This window comes from Solanum dulcamara, chromosome 3 (genome assembly GCF_947179165.1).
Source record: "Solanum dulcamara chromosome 3, daSolDulc1.2, whole genome shotgun sequence".
NCBI lineage: Eukaryota > Viridiplantae > Streptophyta > Magnoliopsida > Solanales > Solanaceae > Solanum > Solanum dulcamara.
Window position 1 is genome coordinate 19,198,163 of NC_077239.1, and position 19,385 is coordinate 19,217,547.

Genomic DNA, 19,385 nt, shown 5'->3' on the forward strand with positions numbered 1-19,385 from the left:
AAGTAGAACGTGGTTTTCTCACTTCTCGGACTAGTACAGGTCCAAATCAAAGACAAAGCTCCATATGTCTAAGAATAAGTTCCCTCTCTATGGAAGAAAGAGAGTGCCACAACTATTATTTCAAAAGCTCAAAAATTCCTTCTTCGGATGGATAATATGACGTTACTACAGCTAGAAGATAGAAAAACCAGTGCCTGGCTTGCTAATGCTTCGGATGGAAAATAGGACATTACTACTCTCCTTCTTTATTGCCATTTCCTTTTTAAAGATGCTTATTCTTCATCCCTAGGATGTGATGCCCTATTCTATATTAACTTTAGCTACTCTGAAACCTAATTGATGGATGTGTTTCCCCTGTCTTCCTAAACCAAGTTACCTAGTTGAAATATCTCCATGTGTGGCATGATAAGATAAGCACCAGTAGGGGCAAGGTTTGTCCTTCTTCCGGCAAGAACCCTAACCCTTCATTCTTTTTCATACATCGTTGGTAGGACAACTATTTGTTAATTCCATAAATTGGTAAGCTCCATTTTTTATAGGACCTGAAGGCTAGGCTATACCTCCTTCAATGAGATTCCTGAGCAGAACTCTTTTTCAAAGAATTGGCGATATTCCCTTAACTGCTGATTCAATAGCACCGATTATGAACCCGGTAAGAGAAGAGCACCGTCTACTCATACTGTCATACCGTCAAGGACTTTCACTTTCTCAATAAAAAAGAAGAGGTCAATCCTACCTTTTATAAGAGTAGAACCTAGTTTTCTCACTTCTCGGACTAGTATAGGTCCAAATCAAAGCCAAAGCTCCAAAAGTCTAAGAATAAGTTCCCTCTCTATGGAAGAAAGAGAGTGCCACAACTATTATTTCAAAATCTCAAAAATTCCTTCTTCGGATGGATAATATGATGTTACTACAACTAGAAGATAGAAAGACCAGTGCCTGTCTTGCTAATGCTTCGGATGGAAAATAGGACGTTACTACTCTCCTTCTTTATTGCCATTTCCTTTTTAAAGCTGCTTATTCTTCATACCTAGAATGTGATGACCTATTCTATATTAACTTTAGCTACTCTGAAGCCTAATTGATGGATGTGTTTCCCCTGTCTTCCTAAACCAAGTTACCTAATTGAAATGTCTCTATGTATGGCATGATAAGATAAGGACCAGTAAGGGCAAGGTTTGTCCTTCTTCTGGCAAGAACCCTAACCCTTCATTCTATTCCATACATCCTTGGTAGTACATCTATTTGTTAATTCCATAAATTGGTAAGATCCATTTTTATTGGACCTGAAGGATAGGCTAAACCTCCATCAAAGAAATTCCTGAGCAGAACTCTTTTTCAAAGAATTGGCGATATTCCCTTAACTGCTGATTCAATAGCACCGATTATGAACCTAGTAAGAGAAGAGCACTGTCTACTCATACTGTCATACCGTCAAGGAATTTCACTTTCTCAATAAAAAAGAAGAGGTCAAGCCGACCTTTTATAAGAGTAGAACCTAGTTTTCTCACTTCTCGGACTAATATAGGTCCAAATCAAAGCCAAAGCTCCAAAAGTCTAAGAATAAGTTCCCTCTCTATGGAAGAAAGAGAGTGCCACAACTATTATTTCAAAAGCTCAAAAATTCCTTCTTCGGAAGGATAATATGACGTTACTACAGCTAGAAGATAGAAAGACCAGTGCCTGGCTTGCTAATGCTTCGGATGGAAAATAGGACGTTACTACTCTCCTTCTTTATTGCCATTTCCTTTTTAAAGCTGCTTATTCTTCATACCTAGGATGTGATGACCTCTTCTATATTAACTTTAGCTACTCTGAAACCTAATTGATGGATGTGTTTCCCCTATCTTCCTAAACCAAGTTACCTAATTGAAATGTCTCCATGTGTGGCATGATAAGATAAGGACCAGTAAGGGCAAGGTTTGTCCTTCTTCCGGCAAGAACCCTAACCCTTCATTCTATTCCATACATCCTTGGTAGGACATCTATTTGTTAATTTCATAAATTGGTAATCTCCATTTTTATAGGTCCTGAAGGCTAGCTAAACCTCCCTCAAAGAGATTCCTGAGCAGAACTCTTTTTCAAAGAATTGGCGAAATTCCCTTAACTGCTGATTCTATAGCACCGATTATGAACCTGGTAAGAGAAGAGCACCGTCTACTCATACTATCATACCGTCAAGGACTTTCACTTTCTCAATAAAAAAGAAGAGGTCAAGCCGACATTTTATAAGAGTAGAACCTAGTTTTCTCACTTCTGGAACTAGTATAGATCCAAATCAAAGCCAAAGCTCCAAAAGTCTAAGAATAAGTTCCATGGAAGAAAGAGAGTGCCACAACTATTATTTCAAAAGCTCAAAAATTCCTTCTTCGGATGGATAATATGACGTTACTATAGCTAGAAGATAGAAAGACCAGTGCCTGGCTTACTAATGCTTCGGATGGAAAATAGGACGTTACTACTCTCCTTCTTTATTGCCATTTCCTTTTTAAAGCTGCTTATTCTTCATACCTAGGATGTGATGACCTATTCTATATTAACTTTAGCTACTCTGAAAACTAATTGATGGATGTGTTTCCCCTGTCTTCCTAAACCAAGTTACCTAATTGAAATGTCTCCATGTGTGGCATGATAAGATAAGGACTAGTAGGGGCAAGGTTTGTCCTTCTTCCGGCAAGAACCCTAACCCTTCATTCTATTCCATACATCCTTGGTAGGACATCTATTTGTTAATTCGATAAATTGGTAAGCTCCATTTTTTATAGGACCTGAAGACTAGGCTAAACCTTCCTCAAAGAGATTCCTGAGCAGAACTCTTTTTCAAAGAATTGGCGATATTCCCTTAACTGCTGATTCTATAGCACCGATTATGAACCCGGTAAGAGAAGAGCACCGTCTACTCATACTGTCATACCGTCAAGGACTTTCACTTTCTCAATAAAAAAGAAGAGGTCAAGCCGACATTTTATAAGAGTAGAACCTAGTTTTCTCACTTCTCGAACTAGTATAGGTCCAAATCAAAGCCAAAGCTCCAAATGTCTAAGAATAAGTTCCCTCTCTATGGAAGAAAGAGAGTGCCACAACTATTATTTCAAAAGCTCAAAAATTCCTTCTTCGGATGGATAATATGACGTTACTATAGCTAGAAGATAGAAAGACCAGTGCCTGTCTTACTAATACTTCGGATGGAAAATAGGACGTTACTACTCTCCTTCTTTATTGCCATTTCCTTTTTAAAGCTGCTTATTCTTCATACCTAGGATGTGATGACCTATTCTATATTAACTTTAGCTACTCTGAAAACTAATTGATGGATGTGTTTTCCCTGTCTTCCTAAACCAAGTTACCTAATTGAAATGTCTCCATGTGTGGCATGATAAGATAAGGACCAGTAGGGGCAAGGTTTGTCCTTCTTCCGGCAAGAACCCTAACCCTTCATTCTATTCCATACATCCTTGGTAGGACATCTATTTGTTAATTCGATAAATTGGTAAGCTCCATTTTTTATAGGACCTGAAGACTAGGCTAAACCTCCCTCAAAGAGATTCCTGAGCAGAACTTTTTTTCAAAGAATTGGCGATATTCCCTTAACTGCTGATTCAATAGCACCGATTATGAACCCGGTAAGAGAAGAGCATCGTCTACTCATACTGTCGTACCGTCAAGGACTTTCACTTTCTAAATAAAAAAGAAGAGGTCAAGACGACCTTTTATAAGAGTAGAACCTAATTTTCTCACTTCCTAGACTAGTACAGGTCCAAATCAAAGCCAAAGCTCCAAAAGTCTAAGAATAAGTTCCCTCTCTATGGAAGAAAGAGAGTGCCACAACTATTATTTCAAAATCTCAAAAATTCCTTCTTCGGATGGATAATATGACGTTACTACAGCTAGAAGATAGAAAGACTAGTGCCTGGCTTGCTAATGCTTCGGATGGAAAATAGGACGTTACTACTCTCCTTCTTTATTGCCATTTCCTTTTTAAAGCTGCTTATTCTTCATCCCTTGGATGTGATGACCTATTCTATATTAACTTTAGCTACTCTGAAACCTAATTGATGGATGTGTTTCCCCTATCTTCCTAAACCAAGTTACCTAATTGAAATGTCTCCATGTGTGGAATGATAAGATAAGGACCAGTAGGGGCAAGGTTTGTCCTTTTTCCGGCAAGAACCCTAACCCTTCATTCTATTCCATACATCCTTGGTAGGACATCTATTTGTTAATTCCATAAATTGGTAACCTCCATTTTTTATAGGACCTGAAGGCTAGGCTAAACCTCCCTCAAAGAGATTCTTGAGCAGAACTTTTTTTCAAAGAATTGGCGATATTGCCTTAACTGCTGATTCAATAGCACCGATTATGAACCCGGTAAGAGAAGAGCACCGTCTACTCATACTGTCGTACCGTCAAGGACTTTCACTTTCTAAATAAAAAAGAAGAGGTCAAGCCGACCTTTTATAAGAGTAGAACCTAATTTTCTCACTTCTCGGACTAGTACAGGTCCAAATCAAAGCCAAAGCTCCAAAAGTCTAAGAATAAGTTCCCTCTCTATGGAAGAAAGAGAGTGCCACAACTATTATTTCAAAAGCTCAAAAATTCCTTCTTCGGATGGATAATATGACGTTACTACAGCTAGAAGATAGAAAGACCAGTGCCTGGCTTGCTAATGCTTCGAATGGAAAATAGGACGTTACTACTCTCCTTCTTTATTGCCATTTCCTTTTTAAAGCTGCTTATTCTTCATCCCTAGGATGTAATGACCTATTCTATATTAACTTTAGCTACTCTGAAACCTAATTGATGGATGTGTTTCCCCTGTCTTCCTAAACCAAGTTACCTAATTGAAATGTCTCCATGTGTGGAATGATAAGATAAGGACCAGTAGGGGCAAGGTTTGTCCTTTTTCCGGCAAGAACCCTAACCCTTCATTTTATTGCATACATCTTTGGTAGGATATCTATTTGTCAATTCCACAAATTGGTAAGCTCCATTTTTTATAGGACCTGAAGGCTAGGCTAAACCTCCCTTAAAAGGACTCCTAATCGGAATTCTTTTTTAAAGAATTGGTGATATTCCCTTAACTGCAGATTCAACAAAACCAATTATGAATCCGGTAAGAAAAGAGCACCGTCTACTCATATTGTCACACCGGTAAGGACTTTCACTTTCTAAATAAAAAAAATGGTCAAGCCTACCTTTCATAAGACTAGAAGCTAGTACTCAACATTTGGATTCTATTCCCCATTATTTCTTTTTTCAAGTCACGATCAGAAAGGTTGTTTAAAATAAATAATAGGGTTCATTGGGGAAGTAGGTTAGTTTAGAAGATGCCCCTAGTGGGTGGTCACTAAGAGTAATAGATCAGACTTTTAACCCAAGAATTCCAATCTATTCCTCACTTTTAAGTTAATTGATTGTAATTCTCACCCGACAAGTACTTTTTCTTCCTCACTCTCAAAGAGTAATCAATCGGATATCTCACCCGATCAGTCCGACCAATTCCCCCTCATCACACAATCAATTTCTTGTCTAATTCCATCCTTTGTGATATTTTCTTATGTTATGCTACTTTTCTTGTTGAAGCCAGCCCGCTTACCTCAATTGCATGGCTACGCACCTTCTTAAGGTAACCATTAGATAGTAGAAAGAATAGGTAAGAAGTGGCAGAACTTGCTTTAAATAAAAATATTTGCTTTCCCTCTCCCTCTCCCTTTCAATCGAGTTACTTCATAACTTACGGTCGAGTAGAAGCACCCCACTCCCTTACCACTATTTTCCACCCTTTCTCTTCTAATAGTAACTTTCTTCTCTTATGCTAAATTCTTTTATGCTATTTTGTCTTGCCATTCAACCCTTTTACTCGGTCTTCAGCTCTCATCTTATATACGGAAGATAGGGATTGATCAGGACTAGAGTGAACTGTCCTACCCTACCTATAAGTTAAGACTGTTTTCTCGTTGTTCTATCTAAGACCTCTTCTATACAAATAAGGTGACTTCACTAGAGAAGAAAGAGGAGTCTTCATGTTTGACCTCTCAACCTGGGATATCATCCACTGCTAGATCATCTTTTAGGAAGGCTATCAAAAGAGAAAGAGGACGAGGTCCTCTTCCCAGGAATTGACTATTTTTTTAGAGACCATTCACTCACTTCCCAAGAATTGACTCTTTGATTAGAGACAATTTACATTCTAAGACCCCCTCCCCTATGTTGATCGAGTGGAGTGATGAAAGAGAGTATGGGTTCATGCACAAAAGGAGTTTGATTTTGCCTAAAGAAAACAATCAGAATCTATGAGTGAAAGCTCAAAGAAAGAGAACCTCCGTAGTCTTGAAAGTGAATCAAAGTGGATGGTCCGACCTTAGAAGCTAGGAGAGGGACCAGTGAGGAGTGGTTCTCAGTTGTAAACTATGGGAGCAAAATTCACAGTGACATCTTATACAACCTAACACACACCTTAGTCTCTTTTACACTATCCTCTATTATAGCAGAAGCAGCAGTAGTCTGAGACCTAAGAAATTGGGTACCCAAATGGAGCTCCTTAGTGGAACCTGCAACTAGAAGAAATCCTTCTCTTGATAACAATCCTTCATGAAATAAGTGTTAGGAATGCGTTGTCCTGGTATCTGTGTCCTTAGGCTAGGGGGAAAATCTTTCCTTGTCTTTTTTCTATTATACTATGCTACTCAAATTGCGTATGTAAGACCTCTCTTCCCTACAATGCATCAACAACATCAACAATTACAGTTTTAATGATATATGTGTGACTGCTATTGAGGCTAATAAGCGACATCCCTAATTAGAGTAAAAGATAAGATCAACCACACACTCGGTTCTAGACTTTAAAGAATGAATCTTGAGTGAATGAAAATCTGATAGTTCTACCAGCTTGGGAGGAGGAGTCAGAGGAAATAAAGTAAAGCTTTCATTCATGTGTGTTCAACTCGTTGCCGAAATCCTTCCACTCCCACAACCAACCATACCTTTTTTTCGGTGGCCTATTCCTTTTATACCTAATGTTGGGTTCTTGATTTGGTGGTGCATTGCAATTGAAAAACTATTATTAAAGCCTGCTACACTGGGGGCACTAGACCCAAAAGATCTATTTACGATCGCAACAGACACCCACTTTCAAGCCATAGAGTCTGTCTTTCGCCTTTTTAGAGACAAGTAAGGATGTTCTTTTTTTTTCCTTTAGTCCCTTATCCCGATGTGAATTGGCCCTTTGCCTGTGATGAAGAGTATATATTTGAATGTGATATCGAATCATCAAGCTTTGTCTCCCACGGTTGGACACAATCTCTATCGTAGGATGTCCTTCCCAGGGTAGTCAAGGTGATATTCCAAAAGTCCAGTTCTTTTCTCTTCATACTATTGGCTTCTGTCATTTCTTTCGACGAGGATACAACTGGTTGAACTACAAAACAAGCCCTTTCCTTTCTAATTATTGGACATTATCTCACTGTTAGCAAAGGGAAAGAAGAGTTTAGACCATCCATGACATCCATAAACATAGTTTTCATAGAAAGGGGGGATGGAGCCCTCTTACCCGCTCTCCTCTCCTTCCACCCCTTCACCCCTCTTATCATTAGTTTTTCCTTCTCTATTCCTCTGTTTCAAGTCATCGATCGGACTTCTCACCCGAGAAGTACTCTCTCTTCCTTCTAACCCTTCCCATTTCTACATTTCTATCAAATAATAGCTTATTTAAAGAACTTTCTTATCTTTCAAAATGGATAAGTTTCTAGTTCATGGATTGATTGACACTACACAACTTCATTACTCCATTCAGATGATCGATGTAGAAAGCTTTGGCGTCATCGTTCCCCTATTATATAATAAGACCTCTTCTTTCGGTCGAGTTACTTCCTACCTCTCACATTTGTTCAAGTGACTTAAAAGGGAAAAGGACATACTATTAATCTATAAGCACCCTTTCTTTAATAATATTGTAAGCGATATATTCCTGCTCAGAAAAAAAAGAAGTGAAATGGATTTGGTACCATATCGAAGCAATGATATCTGGAAATGTATAGATAGGAGTAAGAAGTGGAATGGGCACACTATTTCTTCCTTTTTCATTCTATTTGCTACGCCCTCTCCCTAACTATCGAGTAACTTAATACCTCTCCCTGTAGGTCGAGTAGCTTCATTCCATGTATTATTATTACTAATTAGATAATAAACATTATGAATAGAATTATATAGAATAAGATAGAATAAGATAGAATAAGAAGTGGAATACTTGTTCTGGTTGTAATAGGAATAGCAATGCGCCACTTATTCAACTATCAACATGGTTTTATAATATTTTCATTCCTCAAACCAATCTAATGGAAAGAAAGACGACATAACTAATATATACCAGATATACCAGATTAAGAGAGGGTAGAACACATTCCAGTGAATGGATTGATTTATCAAGGTTACGCCCCTTCATTACTTCATTTAGACGATCAATATGGAACACTTTTCCCTCATTAATCATTACTTGTAGCAGATGATTCGCGGAAATTATCTTTCTATAATAATAGTTTTCCTACATACATTTTTTATTAATTAATTAGACGAATCACCTACTTTAATCCTTACTGAAGTAATTTTTTTTTTCTCTTTCTACCTTGTCTTGTAATAGGTGAGCCCTTTGTCCTTCTTTCCATTTGGTTCTTATAATCAGTTCAAGGAAGATATCGAATTGATCAGGTGAGATATATGATCGATGACTCATATAGATTGTGCAGGCATATTCTACCCTCTTCTCTCCGTAACAGTCGAGTTACTTGTACCTTTTAGTCTAGCAATTTCTCCCTTATTATTTAGGGATTTGACTGAGACACTCATTTACTAAGAACTCTACGCCCTCTATATAAAGGAAAGTTTCATCCCGACCAATGCACTTTTGTTATGCGATCTTACAAAAAGTGGGTATTGGCACAAATGCTTTAATAGCACAAACATGCTTTAGCACACCCATTCTTGGTTCCCCGTGTCTTTCTTATCAGTTTATGAGGCATCGGTAATACCCTTTTGCTATTCTCAATGCTGGATTCGATAAGGCGCTTGCTTCAACAAAGCTCACCCTGCCATAAGTAGAAATCAAGCCAGATAAAAAATGGTCCTTGGCTAAAGGGATGAAGGAAAAGTAAATACCTAGCAAGGTCTACAATGAGAAGAATTAACGCCTCTAGGGTCATGAAAAATTGAAGGTGTGAAGGACAAAGAGGGCCCCAAGTGGGGTTGGGGAGTGAAATATCCCATTTTATTTATATTCTCATAGAAGAAAAGCTAATTTATGCAGTTTCAATAGCGTAGTAGCTCGATAAAGTGGCAAAGCTATGAACGAATAAGTTAGGCAAAAAAGGGAAGGTGGGGATCACTTTTAACAAGCGTATGCTTTCGAGTGACTATTTTCAATCTTGGCTTTTGCCATGTAAGGAAAAAGACTTTTGATTCCACAACCTCCTTATTTTATCCTATATTATCTATTAAATCAGACGATTAGCCGACTAAAGATATTCATTTTAGCATCAGATTCACCTACATGTAATAAAAAAACTTTCTTTATGGCCTCCTCTCCTTTGTGATATCCAAAGAAGTACGAAGATTCAACACTGACTGACCTTCTATTTTATCAGGAGAAACGAGCCCAAACACCTTCACCTCTTTTTGGGGGCGCCAGAAAAATAGTTCCTCTTGGAAAAAAGGATCGAGGCCAAATTTGGTTTGAGATGGCTTTCTCCCTATATAGTTCTGGCTCGGAGGTCAGAAATCCGCAACCTCCTCTTTAAGCACCTACTAGGGGGGATGTCCCTCTCTAAGAATACCTTTTTTTTTTTTCAATTTTATTAAACGGATCTTACCTAATGATCTCACCCGTCGTGGCAGTTAGGGGTTTAGAAGAACACCCCAAAGCCTTAACATAATATAAACAACGAAAGGTACAATGAGGGGGGCATATACCATACCTCTGATCCTGTGGTGGTACATGTGTCAACTAACATACTATGGTTTGTCAACACATCACCTAATATATAATACAATGGTCCCTAGGTAACTATGCACCTATGAGAGGACTCTTCACAATATAAAAGTATCTAAGAAAGTGTTAAACAAAGGAGACTCTCCCCTTTATAATATAATTAAAGATAAGATTTTTCAAAAGGTTATAATTGTCAAACAGGGACAACCAGTGTCAAGAAAAACATAGCACCAAAATAGAAAAGTAGCAAAGGAGAGCTCATGGTGGTTTCTTGATCCTCTTGCTTCATATTCGTCTGAAATTAGCCATTCCAACTTTGTCTAATTTAAGATTGGGTCTTTATTCTTTGGGAAGATCTTGCTTGGTGATGTAAATTTAAGGATTGGACCATTTTTAACTATGTTTGGACAGTGTATCAGCTGTAGATTTAGCTTCTTTATAGGTGCGATTGCACTTAAAGTTCTGGAAATGGTGAGTGATGCTCTGCAACTTCTACTATTGTTCCTTAATAGACCAAGGGGCCTTGGCTTTCTGTTTCATCCATATGATGAGAATTTCAGAGTTAACCTCTAGGATTACATTAGTATATCCTAGTTGAAGACACCAAGACAAGCCAAAGCTAGCAGTCATTATCTTTGATTGGTTTTTGAAAAGTCCTCCCCCTCCAATTCTTCCTAGATTATCAAGCGCACTCTCATTAGTGTTAAATTTCACCATGTCTTCATATGGTTTCCTCCAATACACTATAGTAACTTTGACCTCATGGGAGCATTTGATAATCAGAAGGACCAGTTGCTTCCAATATGTTGGCCACTTAATATAAGGGAAAGCAATTTTCAGTAGGTTGGAGGTGTCTTTCGCTATAGAGACTTTCACTCTTGCAAGGTTTGATTGTTTTCCACCATATTTGGAAGCACATCTATTCTTCCACAAGTTCCAGCATATGAACATAGGTGTGGATTGAAGAATAAGTTTCTGCGCATCATTTTTGTATTTAGTAGACCACCATCTCATTACCAAGTATCTTAGAAATGTGTATACTTTGTTAAAACCTAAAAGGTTAGAAAAAACACTCCAGACGTGTCTGGCAAAGTTTCCATTAGCAAAAATATGATTAATAGTGTCTTGTCCAAGTATGTAGCAGCAGTAACATTGTCCAAAATTGATGAGCCTTTCAATGGTTGGTAGCTTAACTCCAACAGCTCTGCATAATAGAAAAGAACATTTAAAAGGAATCAAGCTATGCCCAATGTGAGTATTAATCTGAGTCTTGTTTTGTTTTCCCTGATGAGCTCCCATACAGAGGAACAACTTAATTCCCCTTGCTATTAGGCTTCTAGTAAGGTTGATCAAGCTTGTGAGGATGATAGTTGATGCGAGTTCCCAGAATGGTAGGGACAAGCTGATGAGGAACTTCATGAATGATCAAGTCTACATTCTATTGGCCATTGATCAGGAAAGAAGATACTTTAGTATTACTCAGTCTACTACTCACAGATCTCAAATTTGCTAAGGGACCAACACCCAACTAATTATCCCACTAAAACAGACATGAACCAGACTAAAGTTGCCATTGGATATGAGGTTTAATTTTGTGCTTGTTCTTCATAGGTGCTTCCAGTTCAGTGATTGTCCAGTATGCCATTTTTTTGTGATATGATTAGACCTTTGACAATACTTGGCTTTGAGAAATTCACCCCATAAGGTGTTCTTAGTTCTGAAGATCTACCACTGTTTGTATTGGAAAGACTTAGCCACATCTAAGATTTGTTTCACACCAATACCTCTTTCATCATAAGGATAACTTAGATTCTTCCAAGAGGACCAATAGTATTTCCTCTTGTCATTTTTCCATCCCTAGAAGAAATTTGTTGTGATGTTCTGAATTTGTTTGATGGTAGTTGCAAGTTGAGAACTAGTTGAAATAAAATGAATAAGAAGGGTTTGAATGAAATGTTGAATCACTGTAACTCTTCCTCCATAGCTCAGAATTTTGGCTTGCCAACCTATTATCCTGGCTACAACTTTAGCAATAAGATCAGAGTAATAGATGATTTTTTGTCTACCTATATAGAGAGGGCATCCTAGGTAATTGATTGGGATGCTCTTTTGTTTGAAACCTGTGGCCTTTTTGATTCTTGTCACAGTATAATGAAAAGCATTAGAAGGTACCATGAAGTGGTTCTTGTCTTTGTTGATCAACTGGCCTAAAATATTCTCATAGGTTTGTAAAGTCCCCATGATGAGCTTCAATGTATGAATTTTCTCAGATGAAAAGAGGATTACATCATTTGGAAAACTGAGATGATTAATCTAGGGCTCCCTATTTTCCATAAAGAAACCATGGTATTGAGGGTGCTGGTGGAGATTGTTTATGAGCCTAGAGAGAACTTCAGCACCAAGTATAAACAAAGAAGGGGAAAGAGTATCCCCTTATTTAAGACCTCTTGTGGAATGGAAGAAGCCATGTCTTGATCCATTAACAATGATAGAGTACCAATTGTCAGACAAGATTCTCCATACCATTTCAATAAAAACGTCAAAACCCATTCTTCTTAATACTAAACAAATATAGAACCAAGATACCCTATCATAGGCCTTGGCTATGTCAAGTTTGATCACAACATTACCCCCTACATTAGGCTTCTTGATTTGGTATATGATCTTTTGAGCTACCATGATATTTTCTGAAATGCTCTTGTCAAACGGGCGATCGTCTATCGTCCTAAAGTAGTCCCCATGAAGCTTTTGGAAAGAGGGGTATTCTTGGGTGTAAGCATAGTATTTCAGGTCGAACCTACCCAATCCAACTAAGAAGAACCAAACCTGATGGACACATCTTTTTTCTTTTGGGAGGGTACTCCAAGTAGTGGGTACCTCGTAATACCTCGAACCACCTACTCGGGTCTTGTATAGATATGCAGGAAGGGGTGATCCTAGGTGTATATAAGGGTTGTGTTTATTTGCCATAAACGATTCCTCGTCAAGTAAGTTTGGGGGTATGGACACACTTGGGCAAATTTAGGTAACAACTACAAGGTAGAAATCGAAAGAAAACTGCACTTGACCAGGGATGTATGTAAACTCGTATGCTACCAATGGTAGGGATAATCGTCCAGGTGTTATTATGACAGAAAAAAGCTGCCCTGCCATAGCAGACGGGTTGCTTCCTCTATCGTTGCCGAGGAGCTCTTAGCAAGGAGACCTTAGGATAAGTTGCTAAAACAAATAGGATGGGAGGATCGACACATTTAAATAATTTTGAAGAAAGATTATCGACAACAGGTAGAGAGATTTTTTTTGCCTCGTCAAAACACAAAGATATACAGGCAGGGTAGAGCTCAATAGAGGCTTTGAGAATAGATGAGGGTCCTGTCCTAAATATTCAGATAAGAAAAGAGTTCCAAACCTTTATACTACATACAAGTGTTGCATACAAGTTCTGGCTAGGATGATTGAGAAAGATTCAATTAATTTGAACCGCTGACATCACAATAGTAGTAGCATAAAGGCCATAAGTCGGGGGGCATAACATAAGGCTATTACTTTCACACCTCTCTCTCTCTAAGAGAATGATCCGCTAGGTAAGCAACCCGACTGTGCCTTATATGTGTTTTATAGGCCGCACGTAATCTTTCTTCCCAACGAGCCCTTTTTTTTATTTGGAAGATGGGCATTACATTTGGTTCAAAAGGCATGGTTTTCAGTATGTCTCTAGATAGGGCCCCCACTAGTCCGGCTATCTACTGAGCAGTTCTTTCGAGCAGGAAAAAGGACAGACCTTACGGGCAAGCATCTCTCGCAACTTAAGCACAATTGTTCGACATCACCCTAGAAGCATAAGATTCATCTGTCCAGGCTGAAAATACATGCATAGATAGTGTTTTAATGCCAAAGACGATGATGAAAGCTTGGTACAGAGCCATATACAGAGGAAGTCTCACGTATGTTTCTCTGAGAAGGGAGTGGCCACCTACAGGAGCTTCGACCAAGCACGACCAGTCAATTCTTCTTTGGGAAAACCCCTGACTCTACCATTATTATAGGGGTATGGGGTTCGAGACAAAGATAGATCAAGGCAGTGTAATAGTTTTTCCTTTATAATTTACTTGGTTCTATTTTTATGCTATTAGCTATTCTGATGATTCTTTTCCAAACAGGAACAACCAGTTTACAAATATCATTTACCACAAAATTTAGTGAGCGGCGCCAAATCTTTCTATGGATTGCTTCTTTGGCCTCTTTTGCTGTTTAAAGTGGCTATGGTGCTATATCATATTTGGTTACCCAAAGCTCATGTAGAGGTACCTACGGCAGGAGCCATCATTTTGGCAGGAATTTCTTTAAAATTAGGAACCTACGGGTTTTAAAGATTTTCATTATCCATATTTCCCGAAGAGACACTTTGTTCCACTTCTTTCATTTATACTTTAAGCGTGATTGCTATAATATATACTTCCTCGACCACTTTAAGGTAATCGATGTTAAGAAGATCATTGCTTACTCCTTAGTAGCTCATATGAATCTGGTGACTATTGGTATATTTAGTCGGGTAGCGGCCGTTAGGTCACCTAGTTTGAGTTATGGACATATAAGGCCAAAACTCATAGAAGTGAGGGAGAAAGTATAGCATGTCGCAATAAAAGCTTAATTAGAGGTATCAGCAAAACACTGCCATCTATTCCAAATAAAAAAGCCTGTTAGCACCATGAGATGAGAGTGAAGGATGGACCTACGCGCTAGCAATAGTAGTACCGGCTCTACGAAGTCAAAATCAAATCTTTTTGTTGGCTTCCCTAATCCATTTGTGAATTATAATTCAAGGGAGTGAAGTGAGTATTTCTAGCTACTTTTTCTGCTTCTTATTACGAAGGCTATATTTTTATGGCGAAAATGAATAAAAAATGGGATGAGCATGCTATTTTCAAATTGATTGATAGATAGCCTAATCTGTTTTGATAGATCAAAAGAGATAAAGAGGGAATCTCTCAAGAATAAGGGGAAATCTCCTATTTCTATCTATTGATGAGACTACTATCTATTTCTTATCCATAAAAAAAAAATCGATATGTATCTGATGGAGACTACTATTTGTTAGGCCAGCTCAGTTCTATTATCCATTGGTCCAATACACTAGGCTTATCTTACGGAGGGAAAATCCAAAATATAGTTGTCTTGCTCGTCGAATCGACTCATTCCCCTCTCTCCCAGTATCTTCCCACATAGAAAGAAAAAGCGCTGAGCCCTAGCCTGACCATTAGGTCCGCTAATATAAAGAAAGGAGTTGAACCTGAATTGGTGAATGTGTCTAGTCCAGCAGTAGTGTGTAGCTTAAATGAACATGAGCTGCTATACTGAATCCCCCACTGGCCAGCAGGGACTGAGTGGTAAGGCCATGATTCACAGGGGAACAAATCACTCATTCTTCCATTGGGGACAGGTGCACGAATGACACCTCCAAACATCACACATCCGCCACCTACCCCACCAATATGGTGTCACCAGTAAGATCAGTAAGCAAGTGTCGCGGCTTCTCCACTCTACTGCAATCTCATGAACTGAACTTCATTGCCTTCCCGCGCGTAAAGCAAATAGTCACTGTGCCCTGGGTCTGTTTTGGGGTGGGGAGCAATGTGAGACCAGAAGAATGATTCATTTGGATCAATAAGTTTTTTCAGCCCCAAAACTTAGAATCAATGGAATGTATATCTATCCATGAACATCTATTTTATCTGTATGTCTAGGGGATTTCTTTATACGTATAATGTTTTTTTATGGAATGATATGATCGGCTAGCTGTATACGTATATCAAGTACGCTCAATGTGAGATTTTCCTTGGATCAGATCTTTTAGGAAGCTTTTGGATCTCGCAAAAAGGGCTCTAAGCCTTCACACAAGCAAGCACGAGAGAAGTGGAGCACAAAGCTACCACTTCCCCTGACCGACAAAAATATAATAGTTGAGACATACTTTCATTCAAAATAAAGAAGAAGGGTTTGGCAACAAGAAAACAGATTTCTATATAGTTGGAAGGGTTCCAAACCTTTACTACTTAAGTACCAAAGGCTGCTTTCGGTTGGCTTCATAATGGGGTTGTTCACTACAAGCTATCAGCATTGATTAGATTGAACATTGACTTTTTATATTGCCGTTCAATCCCTAAGGCGTGTTTCCGCTGAGAACAAAATAGTGTTCGTATCCAAAAGTGAAAAAAGCCCTAGCTTCTAAAGTTCATTGTTTTTCCCATGCCGGAGAAGGGTTTATACTTCTCGCCTTTGTTTGATATGTTTATTTAGTACCAATACAAAAATGAAAACTACAACAAAGGAGAAGGACCAGTATAGAAGCTAAAAGTAGCTAGCCTATAGTAGTCGGCCTAACCAAAGCCTTACGACAACATAAAATTAGACTTATGAATTGAATCTTAAATAGGGGGCTTAGCCCGCCTGCCTATCAATCAAAGAGTCTGAGAGTAAGCATAAGATCACCCAAAATGTTGAAGAACTTATCTTCATTAGCTTCGCGGAAGCCATACAACACATAGTTGGAAGTCAGAGGGCCCATACTACATTCCTAACCCTTCACTCTAAGGTATCGTAGAATTGAAAGCACCTTCAAAACCACCCCATTCATCCAAAAGATAAGGGAAGGGACCTATGTATTTGCATGACCCCTACAGATTTCACCCTATCTATACCTAGAGCTACTCCCTTAGTGGTCCTACTACCACGCCACAGAATGAGAGCTTATGTGGAACCTTTTTTCTAGCATAATAGCAGTAGAATGTAACAAAATATTATGACCGCCTAACATAGGGGATGGAGGTACAGTAAACTCAGCCAAAATATAAGACTCAAAGGGCTCGGTGCGTACAATTCTATCCTATCTGAGTCTGAGTTTACCCTTTAATTTTGGAATGCCGTCCATAGCATCATAAGGAGGACCCTCTTTTCGAGGTACAAAAAGAGTATAGTACATAGGAGGTTGGTCTTTCTCAACATGGTGTATAGCACGAAAAACCTTTCGATACAAGATAGGGTTGTTCACATAAAAGAAAAAATAAATCCTTTATTATCTTCTTTCTCGAGGGGGAAAGGGAAAGAGGGTCTTATAGAGGGAGGGGGGAGGGAAAAGGCTTAGGCCTACCTATCCTGATAGGAACCAATAAAAGAAAGGGAGTTGTTGAGAGGTTCTATATTACCGAGATGAAGGACAACACTTTTGTACCTGATCATAGTATGTCATATCTTCTCATCCCCGCTGCACCGAAGAGTACCTATGCAGTATGTTCCAGTTCACTGATAAGAAAGATAGCTTTGGGGTGGCGGTGTACGATATGAAACTAAAGTATAACCAGGGGAGATACATACTAACTATTAGGAGGAAGCAGGAACCATTATGTAACAAATGGCGGAGGGTTACAGATCTCTTATACTACCATCAATCAACAGAGCAAAACGACCAAAAAAACAAGTTAAGTTAGAAAGCTGTATGATAGGTGGTAACTATCTTGTACGGTTTGGGGGGGAATCGGCCTACTCCGATTAGTGGGGTGGAATCTTTGGCTCTATCGAACATACAGGGAATTGGAAGTAGCATTCTACCCATGTCAATTCATGGATTGGCTTCTTTAGCCCTTTTTCTATGTGTTGATGTTCTATATGACCGCTATAAGACTCGACTTGTTAGATATTACATAGGTTTAGTGAGCACCATGTCGAATATCTCTATCATTTTCTTCTCTTCTACTTTGGCCAATATGCGTTCACCTGGTACTGGCAGCTTTATCAAGGAATTTCTCATCTTAGTAGGAGCTTTCCAAAGAAATAGCTTAGTAGCCACATTAGCAGCACCTAGGATGATTTTAGGAGTGGAATATTCTACTTGTCTATATAATGGTGTGATTTCTGGGAATTTAAAACCCATTTCCTCTATAAATTCTCCGATCCAAATGGCAGAGAAGTATCTATTTTTAGAACTTTTCTTGTTGAAGGGGCACCGCATGTTAAACTACCAAAGAAACTAGGGTAAACCAATTTGATCATGACAATGCAGGTACTTGCGATGGGATGGATGCGACTTCCCTCTGTTAGTTTTGATGGCATAGCCCATTGCAAAATCCCCCCCTTTTTATCTATTTCTTTAGTCTTTAGGGAGCCAAAGGTTGACTTTACTAAACTAATATATAAGACTCACACTAGGCACTTACCTTTTTTGGTTGTAGGGTTGGGGTGGCTTGCTGGGTGAGACTGCTAGAAAGGAAAAAAAGAGGCAACAATGCATGGTACTTCTCAACCTTGTCTCCGAGGTATATTTGAACTAGAGACTCATGAATTCTGCTTGGACTAGCCAATAACTCAAAGGCGTTTGGTCATTTTTTAAGCAAGAATCACAACCTTACCTTATCTTCACCATGATATGGACTCAAGTTCTTATGGCAGATCACAAGGAGATTTATAATCAATATGATAATTGGAATGGAAACCAAAAGCACGTCTAGGGTCCTCGTGGTCCAAGATAAACAAACCATCAATAACAATAACGTATGCATAAGACATTTTGGTAGTACGTGTAAACCAGATGGCCGCGGCGATGGAATATTTTAAGGAGGACTTATAGTATCTCTCTATAACTAGCAAAAGAAAAAGACTCCTTAACATAATACGAATGGAGGCTAACCGTTGAGCCCACTCTGGCCTCGTGGGGCGGCCCCCTATTGTTGCGAGCTGGAGATAACATAGCTTATGGCTATAGTAATGGAAAGGCCCTAGGAGACAAAAGTAAGGAGAACGAGCGCTCCTCCTGCCAAGCGGGCGGCAGGAGTTGTGGGCAACTGATTGGTAAGACAACAACTCAGTGAACTGGGTGGGGCACTCATAGAAAGGAGGGCACACTGAGCAAGTACAAAAAATTGGCCCTGCTTTGCTTTCTTAAAACTAAGGACCACTGCGGGAGGTAAAACCAAGGAAGAAGTGAGGGATCGTCCCCTATTAATATTGGATCAAACAATATGGGGCCGTAGCACTGACCTCTTTTTTTTATTGACTCTACAATAGGGGAAAAGATCGTGCAATTCCCTACCGAGACAAACTCTCAACAGATCCTCCACGCACTGGAATACCTCTTCTATACGTCTTTCTTATGGAGGGAATAGAACAATAGGGAAAGTCCCAGCCTAGGGCGAGCTTTATTTATTGTATATAGAATGGGGAGTGAATTGAATTCCAATTCCGTTCTTTGGGGGATTTCGAGACCCTCTCGATATTTTTTGTAGTTAAGAAGGGGGAAGGATTCTAAATCAATAAAAATTAATGAACCATCATTGATGGACGTTGCACATGACACAATCAATTCGACTAATGGTCCCGCACTAATAAAAGTTGCTTACTTTCCTAGTAGCAAAGG